We start from the raw sequence: 12687 nt of genomic DNA, 5'->3' as shown, positions 1-12687 counted from the left end.
GTGTTTCATACTAAAACTTTTTAAGAAATGAATACACATTCAAAAGAACGTGATTATCATTCAAAGCAAAGCTTCTACAGAGGATGGAATACTGATCTCACTTCTAACAAGACTTTGACATTTAGGAAACAATTGAATCTCTTTACCAAGTAACACGTGTGTTTCTTACTAAAGCTAATCCTGAAATGAATACACTTTCAAAGGAATGTGATTATCTTTCAAAGTAAAGCTTCTACACAGAAAGGAACACTGATCTCTCTTCTAACAATACTTTGACATGTCGCAAAAAATGGCCTCTCTTTAGAGAAACACATGTGCATTTCTTACTAAAGCTATTTATGAAATGAACACCCTTTCAAAAGAATGTGATTTTCTTTCAAAGTAAACCTGCTACAGAGAAAAGGAATACTGATTTCACTTCAAACAATACTTTGAATGTCGTAAACAACTGCTTCTCCTTACCAAGATACACATGTGTGTTTCATGCTAAAGCTTTTCAAGAAATGAATACACTTTCAAAAGAATGTGAATATCTTTCAAAGTAAAGCTTGTACAGAGAAAAGGAATACGGATCTCACTTCTACCAATACTTTAACATGTTCCAAAGAACTGCTTCTCTTTACAGAAAAACACATGTGCTTTTCTTACAAAAGCATTTCATGAAATAAATACACATTCAAAAGAACGTTATTATCTTTCAAAGTAAAACTTCTGCAGAGAAAAGGAAAACTAATCTCACTTCTAACAGTAATTTGACATGTCGCAAACATCTGCTTCTCTTTACAGAGAAACACATGTGCGTTTCTTACTAAAGCTTTTCAAGATATGAATACACTTTCAAAAGAACATGTTTATATTTCAAAACAAAGATTCTACAGAGAAAAGGAACACTGATCTCACTTCTAACAATACTTTGACATGTCGTAAACAATGGCTTCTCTTTACAAGGAACAGTTGTGCGTTTCTTACTTAAGTTATTTATGAAATGAATACACTTTCAAAGAATGTGATTATCTTTCAAAGTAAAGTTTCTAAAGAGAAATGAATACTGATCTCACTTCTAACAAGGCTTTGACATGTCAGAAACAACTGCCTTTCCTTACCAAGAAACACATGTGTGTTATTACTAAAGCATTTAAAGAAATAAATACACTTTCAAAAGAACGTGATTATATTTCAAATTAAAGCTTGCACACAGAAAATGACTACTGATCTCACTTCTAACAATACTTTGACATGTCGAAAACAACTGCTTCTCCTTACAGAGAAACACATGTGTGTTTCTTACAAAAGTATTTCATGAAATAAATGCACTTTCAAAAAAACGTGATTATCTTCCAAAGTAAAGCTTCTATAGAGAAAAGGAACACTGATCTCACTTCTCAAAAGACTTTGACATGTAGCAAAAACTGCTTCTCTTTACCAAGAAACACATGTGTTTCTTAATAAAGCTTTTCAAGAGATGAATACACTTTCAAAAGAACTTGATTATATTTCAAAGCAAAGCTTCTACAGAGAAAAGTAACACTGATCTCACTTCTAACAGTAATTTGCCATGTTGCAAACAACTGCTTTTCTTTACAAAGAAACACTTTTGCGTTTCTTACTAAAGCTATTTTTGAAATGAACTCTTTCAAAACAATGTGATTATCTTCCAAAGTAAAGCTTCTACAGAGAAAAGGAAAACTGATCTCACTTCAAACAGTAATAGATATGTCGAAAAAATCTGCTTCTCTATAAGGAGAAGCACATGTGCATTTCTTAATAAAGCTTTTCCTAAAATGAATACACTTTAAAAAGAACGTGATTATATTTAAAAGCAAAGATTCTACAGAGAAAAGGAACACGGATCTCACTTCTAACAAGCCTTTGACATGTCACAAAGAACTGCTTTGCTTTACAGAAAAAGACATGTGCGTTTCTTACTAAAGCATTTCAAGAAATGAATACACTTTCAAAAGAATGTGATTATCTTTCAAATAAAGCTTCTACAGAGAAAAGGAATACTGATCTCACTTCAAACAATACTTTGACATGTCGCAAACAATTGCTTCTCTTTAACAAGATACACGTGGGTTTCTTAGTAAAGCTTTTCAAGAAATGAATACACTTTCAAAAGAACGTGATTATATTTCAAAGCATAGCTTCTACAGAGAAAAGGAACACTGATCTCACTTCTAACAGTAATTTGACATGTCGCAAACAACTTTTCTTTACACAGAAAGACGTGTGTTTCTTACTAAAGCTATTTATAAAATGAATACACTTTCCAAAGAATGTGACTTTCTTTCAAAGTAAAGCTTCTACGGAGAAAAGGAACATTGATATCACTTCTAACAATAATTTGACACGTCGCAAACAACTGCTTCTCTTTACAGGGAAACACATGTGTGTTTCTTCCTAAAGCTTTTCATGAAATGAATACACTTTGAAATAAATGTGATTATCTTTCAAAGTAAAGCTTCTACAGAGAAAGGAACACTTATCTCTCTTCCAAAAATACTTTGACATGTCGCAAAAAATGGCTTTTCTTTACAGAGAAACAGTTGTGCGTTTCTTACTAAAGCTATTTTTGAAATGAATACACTTTCAAAACAATGAGATTATCTTTCAAAGTAAAGCTTGTAGAGAGAAACGAAAACTGTTCTCATTTTTAACAGTAATTTGACATGTCACAAACAACTGCTTTTCTTTAGAGAGAAATACATGTATGTTTCTTACTAAAGATTTTCAAGAAATGTATACACTTTCAAAAGAACGTGATTATCTTTCAAATTAAAGCTTGTACAGAGAAAAGGAATATTGATCTCACTTCAAACAATATTTTGACATGTCCCAAACAACTGCTTCTCCTAACCAAGTAACACATGTGCTTTGCTTACTAAAGTTTTAAAGAAATGAATACACTTTTAAAAGAACATGATTATATTTCAAAGCAGAGTTTCTACAGAGAATGGAACACTGATCTCACTTCTAACAATACTTTGACATGTCGCAAACAACTGCTTCTCTTTACAGAGAAACACTTGTGCGTTTCTTACTAAAGCTATTAATGAAATGAATACACTTTCAGAAGAATATGATTATCTTTCAAAGTAAAGTTGTACAGAGAAAGGTAAACTGATCTCACTTCTAACAATACTTTGACATGTCGCAAACAACTGCTTCTCTTTACCAAGAAACACATGTGTTTCTAACTAAAGCTGTTCAAGAAATGTATACACTTTCAAAAGAATGTGATTATCCTTCAAAGTAAAGCTTGTACAAAGAAAAGGAACACTGATATCACTTCTAACAAGACGTTGACATGTCGCAAAAAACTGCTTCTCTTTATCAAGAAACACATGTGTGTTAGTTACTAAAGCTTTTCAGGAAATGAATACACTTTCAAAAGAATGTGATTATCTTTCAAAGTAAATCTTGTACCTAGAAAAGGAATATTGACCTCACTTCAAACAACACTTTGACATGTCGCAAACAACTGCTTCTCCTTACCAAGTAACACAAGTGCGTTTTAACTAAAGCTTTTCAGGAAAGAATACAGTTTCAAAATAGCGTGATTATCTTTCAATGTAAAGCTTGTACAGAGAAAAGGAACACTGATCTCACTAATAACAATACTTTGACATGTCGCAAAAAATGGCCTCTCTTTACAGAGAAACACATGTGCGTTTCTTACTAAAGCTATTTATGAAATAAATACACTTTCAAAGAATGTGGTTATCTTTCAAATTAAAGCTTCTACAGAGAAAAGCAACACTGATCTCAGGTCTAATAGGACGTTGACATGTCGCAAACAACTGCTTCTCATTACCAAGAAACACATGTGCGTTTCTTACTAAAGTTTTTAAAGAAATGAATACACTTTTTAAAGAACCAATTGTATTTCAAAGCAAAGCTTCTACAGAGAACGGAACACTGATCTCACTTCTAACAATACTTTGACATGTCGCAAACAACAGCTCTCTTTACAGAGAAACACTTGTGCGTTTCTTACTAAAGCTATTAATGAAATGAATACACTTTCAAAGAATGTGATTATCTTTCAAAGTAAAGCTTCTACAGAGAAATGAATACTGATCACACTTCTAACAAGACTTTGACATGTCAGAAACAACTGCTTCTCTTTACCAAGACACACAGGAGCATTATTACTAAAGCATTTCTAGAAATGAATACACTTTCAAAAGAACGTGACTATATTTCAAAATAAAGCTTCCACAGAGAAAATGAACACTGATCTCACTTCTAACAGTAATTTAACATGTCGAAAAGAAGTGCTTTTCTTTACAGAGAAACACATGTACATTTCTTACTAAAGCTTATCATGAAATGAATACACTTTCAAAAGAATATGATTATACTTCAAAGCAAAGCTTCTACAGAGAAAAGGAACACTGATCTCACTTCTAAAAATACTTGACATGTCGGAAAAAACTGCTTCTCTTTACAGAGAAACACATATGCGTTTCTTCCTAATGCTTTTCATGAAATGAATACACTTTGAAAAGAATGTGATTATCTTTCAAAGTAAAGCTTTTACAGAGAAAGGAACACTGATCTCTCTTCTAAAAATACTTTGACATGATGCATAATATGGCCTTTCTTTACAGAGAAACAACTGTGCGTTTCTTACTAAAGTTATATATGAAACTAATACACTTTCAAAAAACGTGATTATCTTTCAAAATAAAGCTTTGACAGAGAAAAGGAAAACTGATCTCACTTCTAATAGATATTTGACAGTTGCAAACATCTGCTTCTTTACAGAGAAACTCATGTGTGTTTCATACTAAAACTTTTTAAGAAATGAATACACATTCAAAAGAACGTGATTATCATTCAAAGCAAAGCTTCTACAGAGGATGGAATACTGATCTCACTTCTAACAAGACTTTGACATTTAGGAAACAATTGAATCTCTTTACCAAGTAACACGTGTGTTTCTTACTAAAGCTAATCCTGAAATGAATACACTTTCAAAGGAATGTGATTATCTTTCAAAGTAAAGCTTCTACACAGAAAGGAACACTGATCTCTCTTCTAACAATACTTTGACATGTCGCAAAAAATGGCCTCTCTTTAGAGAAACACATGTGCATTTCTTACTAAAGCTATTTATGAAATGAACACCCTTTCAAAAGAATGTGATTTTCTTTCAAAGTAAACCTGCTACAGAGAAAAGGAATACTGATTTCACTTCAAACAATACTTTGAATGTCGTAAACAACTGCTTCTCCTTACCAAGATACACATGTGTGTTTCATGCTAAAGCTTTTCAAGAAATGAATACACTTTCAAAAGAATGTGAATATCTTTCAAAGTAAAGCTTGTACAGAGAAAAGGAATACGGATCTCACTTCTACCAATACTTTAACATGTTCCAAAGAACTGCTTCTCTTTACAGAAAAACACATGTGCTTTTCTTACAAAAGCATTTCATGAAATAAATACACATTCAAAAGAACGTTATTATCTTTCAAAGTAAAACTTCTGCAGAGAAAAGGAAAACTAATCTCACTTCTAACAGTAATTTGACATGTCGCAAACATCTGCTTCTCTTTACAGAGAAACACATGTGCGTTTCTTACTAAAGCTTTTCAAGATATGAATACACTTTCAAAAGAACATGTTTATATTTCAAAACAAAGATTCTACAGAGAAAAGGAACACTGATCTCACTTCTAACAATACTTTGACATGTCGTAAACAATGGCTTCTCTTTACAAGGAACAGTTGTGCGTTTCTTACTTAAGTTATTTATGAAATGAATACACTTTCAAAGAATGTGATTATCTTTCAAAGTAAAGTTTCTAAAGAGAAATGAATACTGATCTCACTTCTAACAAGGCTTTGACATGTCAGAAACAACTGCCTTTCCTTACCAAGAAACACATGTGTGTTATTACTAAAGCATTTAAAGAAATAAATACACTTTCAAAAGAACGTGATTATATTTCAAATTAAAGCTTGCACACAGAAAATGACTACTGATCTCACTTCTAACAATACTTTGACATGTCGAAAACAACTGCTTCTCCTTACAGAGAAACACATGTGTGTTTCTTACAAAAGTATTTCATGAAATAAATGCACTTTCAAAAAAACGTGATTATCTTCCAAAGTAAAGCTTCTATAGAGAAAAGGAACACTGATCTCACTTCTCAAAAGACTTTGACATGTAGCAAAAACTGCTTCTCTTTACCAAGAAACACATGTGTTTCTTAATAAAGCTTTTCAAGAGATGAATACACTTTCAAAAGAACATGATTATATTTCAAAGCAAAGCTTCTACAGAGAAAAGTAAAACTGATCTCACTTCTAACAGTAATTTGCCATGTTGCAAACAACTGCTTTTCTTTACAAAGAAACACTTTTGCGTTTCTTACTAAAGCTATTTTTGAAATGAACTCTTTCAAAACAATGTGATTATCTTCCAAAGTAAAGCTTCTACAGAGAAAAGGAAAACTGATCTCACTTCAAACAGTAATAGATATGTCGAAAAAATCTGCTTCTCTATAAGGAGAAGCACATGTGCATTTCTTAATAAAGCTTTTCCTAAAATGAATACACTTTAAAAAGAACGTGATTATATTTAAAAGCAAAGATTCTACAGAGAAAAGGAACACGGATCTCACTTCTAACAAGCCTTTGACATGTCACAAAGAACTGCTTTGCTTTACAGAAAAAGACATGTGCGTTTCTTACTAAAGCATTTCAAGAAATGAATACACTTTCAAAAGAATGTGATTATCTTTCAAATAAAGCTTCTACAGAGAAAAGGAATACTGATCTCACTTCAAACAATACTTTGACATGTCGCAAACAATTGCTTCTCTTTAACAAGATACACGTGGGTTTCTTAGTAAAGCTTTTCAAGAAATGAATACACTTTCAAAAGAACGTGATTATATTTCAAAGCATAGCTTCTACAGAGAAAAGGAACACTGATCTCACTTCTAACAGTAATTTGACACGTCGCAAACAACTTTTCTTTACACAGAAAGACGTGTGTTTCTTACTAAAGCTATTTATAAAATGAATACACTTTCCAAAGAATGTGACTTTCTTTCAAAGTAAAGCTTCTACGGAGAAAAGGAACATTGATATCACTTCTAACAATAATTTGACACGTCGCAAACAACTGCTTCTCTTTACAGGGAAACACATGTGTGTTTCTTCCTAAAGCTTTTCATGAAATGAATACACTTTGAAATAAATGTGATTATCTTTCAAAGTAAAGCTTCTACAGAGAAAGGAACACTTATCTCTCTTCCAAAAATACTTTGACATGTCGCAAAAAATGGCTTTTCTTTACAGAGAAACAGTTGTGCGTTTCTTACTAAAGCTATTTTTGAAATGAATACACTTTCAAAACAATGAGATTATCTTTCAAAGTAAAGCTTGTAGAGAGAAAAGAAAACCGTTCTCATTTTTAACAGTAATTTGACATGTCACAAACAACTGCTTTTCTTTAGAGAGAAATACATGTATGTTTCTTACTAAAGATTTTCAAGAAATGTATACACTTTCAAAAGAACGTGATTATCTTTCAAATTAAAGCTTGTACAGAGAAAAGGAATATTGATCTCACTTCAAACAATATTTTGACATGTCCCAAACAACTGCTTCTCCTAACCAAGTAACACATGTGCTTTGCTTACTAAAGTTTTAAAGAAATGAATACACTTTTAAAAGAACATGATTATATTTCAAAGCAGAGTTTCTACAGAGAATGGAACACTGATCTCACTTCTAACAATACTTTGACATGTCGCAAACAACTGCTTCTCTTTACAGAGAAACACTTGTGCGTTTCTTACTAAAGCTATTAATGAAATGAATACACTTTCAGAAGAATATGATTATCTTTCAAAGTAAAGTTGTACAGAGAAAGGTAAACTGATCTCACTTCTAACAATACTTTGACATGTCGCAAACAACTGCTTCTCTTTACCAAGAAACACATGTGTTTCTAACTAAAGCTGTTCAAGAAATGTATACACTTTCAAAAGAATGTGATTATCCTTCAAAGTAAAGCTTGTACAAAGAAAAGGAACACTGATATCACTTCTAACAAGACGTTGACATGTCGCAAAAAACTGCTTCTCTTTATCAAGAAACACATGTGTGTTAGTTACTAAAGCTTTTCAGGAAATGAATACACTTTCAAAAGAATGTGATTATCTTTCAAAGTAAATCTTGTACCTAGAAAAGGAATATTGACCTCACTTCAAACAACACTTTGACATGTCGCAAACAACTGCTTCTCCTTACCAAGTAACACAAGTGCGTTTTAACTAAAGCTTTTCAGGAAAGAATACAGTTTCAAAATAGCGTGATTATCTTTCAATGTAAAGCTTGTACAGAGAAAAGGAACACTGATCTCACTAATAACAATACTTTGACATGTCGCAAAAAATGGCCTCTCTTTACAGAGAAACACATGTGCGTTTCTTACTAAAGCTATTTATGAAATAAATACACTTTCAAAGAATGTGGTTATCTTTCAAATTAAAGCTTCTACAGAGAAAAGCAACACTGATCTCAGGTCTAATAGGACGTTGACATGTCGCAAACAACTGCTTCTCATTACCAAGAAACACATGTGCGTTTCTTACTAAAGTTTTTAAAGAAATGAATACACTTTTTAAAGAACCAATTGTATTTCAAAGCAAAGCTTCTACAGAGAATGGAACACTGATCTCACTTCTAACAATACTTTGACATGTCGCAAACAACAGCTCTCTTTACAGAGAAACACTTGTGCGTTTCTTACTAAAGCTATTAATGAAATGAATACACTTTCAAAGAATGTGATTATCTTTCAAAGTAAAGCTTCTACAGAGAAATGAATACTGATCACACTTCTAACAAGACTTTGACATGTCAGAAACAACTGCTTCTCTTTACCAAGACACACAGGAGCATTATTACTAAAGCATTTCTAGAAATGAATACACTTTCAAAAGAACGTGACTATATTTCAAAATAAAGCTTCCACAGAGAAAATGAACACTGATCTCACTTCTAACAGTAATTTAACATGTCGAAAAGAAGTGCTTTTCTTTACAGAGAAACACATGTACATTTCTTACTAAAGCTTATCATGAAATGAATACACTTTCAAAAGAATATGATTATACTTCAAAGCAAAGCTTCTACAGAGAAAAGGAACACTGATCTCACTTCTAAAAATACTTGACATGTCGGAAAAAACTGCTTCTCTTTACAGAGAAACACATATGCGTTTCTTCCTAATGCTTTTCATGAAATGAATACACTTTGAAAAGAATGTGATTATCTTTCAAAGTAAAGCTTTTACAGAGAAAGGAACACTGATCTCTCTTCTAAAAATACTTTGACATGATGCATAATATGGCCTTTCTTTACAGAGAAACAACTGTGCGTTTCTTACTAAAGTTATATATGAAACTAATACACTTTCAAAAAACGTGATTATCTTTCAAAATAAAGCTTTGACAGAGAAAAGGAAAACTGATCTCACTTCTAATAGATATTTGACAGTTGCAAACATCTGCTTCTTTACAGAGAAACTCATGTGTGTTTCATACTAAAACTTTTTAAGAAATGAATACACATTCAAAAGAACGTGATTATCATTCAAAGCAAAGCTTCTACAGAGGATGGAATACTGATCTCACTTCTAACAAGACTTTGACATTTAGGAAACAATTGAATCTCTTTACCAAGTAACACGTGTGTTTCTTACTAAAGCTAATCCTGAAATGAATACACTTTCAAAGGAATGTGATTATCTTTCAAAGTAAAGCTTCTACACAGAAAGGAACACTGATCTCTCTTCTAACAATACTTTGACATGTCGCAAAAAATGGCCTCTCTTTAGAGAAACACATGTGCATTTCTTACTAAAGCTATTTATGAAATGAACACCCTTTCAAAAGAATGTGATTTTCTTTCAAAGTAAACCTGCTACAGAGAAAAGGAATACTGATTTCACTTCAAACAATACTTTGAATGTCGTAAACAACTGCTTCTCCTTACCAAGATACACATGTGTGTTTCATGCTAAAGCTTTTCAAGAAATGAATACACTTTCAAAAGAATGTGAATATCTTTCAAAGTAAAGCTTGTACAGAGAAAAGGAATACGGATCTCACTTCTACCAATACTTTAACATGTTCCAAAGAACTGCTTCTCTTTACAGAAAAACACATGTGCTTTTCTTACAAAAGCATTTCATGAAATAAATACACATTCAAAAGAACGTTATTATCTTTCAAAGTAAAACTTCTGCAGAGAAAAGGAAAACTAATCTCACTTCTAACAGTAATTTGACATGTCGCAAACATCTGCTTCTCTTTACAGAGAAACACATGTGCGTTTCTTACTAAAGCTTTTCAAGATATGAATACACTTTCAAAAGAACATGTTTATATTTCAAAACAAAGATTCTACAGAGAAAAGGAACACTGATCTCACTTCTAACAATACTTTGACATGTCGTAAACAATGGCTTCTCTTTACAAGGAACAGTTGTGCGTTTCTTACTTAAGTTATTTATGAAATGAATACACTTTCAAAGAATGTGATTATCTTTCAAAGTAAAGTTTCTAAAGAGAAATGAATACTGATCTCACTTCTAACAAGGCTTTGACATGTCAGAAACAACTGCCTTTCCTTACCAAGAAACACATGTGTGTTATTACTAAAGCATTTAAAGAAATAAATACACTTTCAAAAGAACGTGATTATATTTCAAATTAAAGCTTGCACACAGAAAATGACTACTGATCTCACTTCTAACAATACTTTGACATGTCGAAAACAACTGCTTCTCCTTACAGAGAAACACATGTGTGTTTCTTACAAAAGTATTTCATGAAATAAATGCACTTTCAAAAAAACGTGATTATCTTCCAAAGTAAAGCTTCTATAGAGAAAAGGAACACTGATCTCACTTCTCAAAAGACTTTGACATGTAGCAAAAACTGCTTCTCTTTACCAAGAAACACATGTGTTTCTTAATAAAGCTTTTCAAGAGATGAATACACTTTCAAAAGAACATGATTATATTTCAAAGCAAAGCTTCTACAGAGAAAAGTAACACTGATCTCACTTCTAACAGTAATTTGCCATGTTGCAAACAACTGCTTTTCTTTACAAAGAAACACTTTTGCGTTTCTTACTAAAGCTATTTTTGAAATGAACTCTTTCAAAACAATGTGATTATCTTCCAAAGTAAAGCTTCTACAGAGAAAAGGAAAACTGATCTCACTTCAAACAGTAATAGATATGTCGAAAAAATCTGCTTCTCTATAAGGAGAAGCACATGTGCATTTCTTAATAAAGCTTTTCCTAAAATGAATACACTTTAAAAAGAACGTGATTATATTTAAAAGCAAAGATTCTACAGAGAAAAGGAACACGGATCTCACTTCTAACAAGCCTTTGACATGTCACAAAGAACTGCTTTGCTTTACAGAAAAAGACATGTGCGTTTCTTACTAAAGCATTTCAAGAAATGAATACACTTTCAAAAGAATGTGATTATCTTTCAAATAAAGCTTCTACAGAGAAAAGGAATACTGATCTCACTTCAAACAATACTTTGACATGTCGCAAACAATTGCTTCTCTTTAACAAGATACACGTGGGTTTCTTAGTAAAGCTTTTCAAGAAATGAATACACTTTCAAAAGAACGTGATTATATTTCAAAGCATAGCTTCTACAGAGAAAAGGAACACTGATCTCACTTCTAACAGTAATTTGACACGTCGCAAACAACTTTTCTTTACACAGAAAGACGTGTGTTTCTTACTAAAGCTATTTATAAAATGAATACACTTTCCAAAGAATGTGACTTTCTTTCAAAGTAAAGCTTCTACGGAGAAAAGGAACATTGATATCACTTCTAACAATAATTTGACACGTCGCAAACAACTGCTTCTCTTTACAGGGAAACACATGTGTGTTTCTTCCTAAAGCTTTTCATGAAATGAATACACTTTGAAATAAATGTGATTATCTTTCAAAGTAAAGCTTCTACAGAGAAAGGAACACTTATCTCTCTTCCAAAAATACTTTGACATGTCGCAAAAATGGCTTTTCTTTACAGAGAAACAGTTGTGCGTTTCTTACTAAAGCTATTTTTGAAATGAATACACTTTCAAAACAATGAGATTATCTTTCAAAGTAAAGCTTGTAGAGAGAAAAGAAAACTGTTCTCATTTTTAACAGTAATTTGACATGTCACAAACAACTGCTTTTCTTTAGAGAGAAATACATGTATGTTTCTTACTAAAGATTTTCAAGAAATGTATACACTTTCAAAAGAACGTGATTATCTTTCAAATTAAAGCTTGTACAGAGAAAAGGAATATTGATCTCACTTCAAACAATATTTTGACATGTCCCAAACAACTGCTTCTCCTAACCAAGTAACACATGTGCTTTGCTTACTAAAGTTTTAAAGAAATGAATACACTTTTAAAAGAACATGATTATATTTCAAAGCAGAGTTTCTACAGAGAATGGAACACTGATCTCACTTCTAACAATACTTTGACATGTCGCAAACAACTGCTTCTCTTTACAGAGAAACACTTGTGCGTTTCTTACTAAAGCTATTAATGAAATGAATACACTTTCAGAAGAATATGATTATCTTTCAAAGTAAAGTTGTACAGAGAAAGGTAAACTGA

This window comes from Chionomys nivalis, chromosome 4, assembly GCF_950005125.1.
Source record: "Chionomys nivalis chromosome 4, mChiNiv1.1, whole genome shotgun sequence".
In the NCBI taxonomy this organism is placed as follows: domain Eukaryota; kingdom Metazoa; phylum Chordata; class Mammalia; order Rodentia; family Cricetidae; genus Chionomys; species Chionomys nivalis.
Note: the sequence above shows the minus strand (reverse complement) of the source record.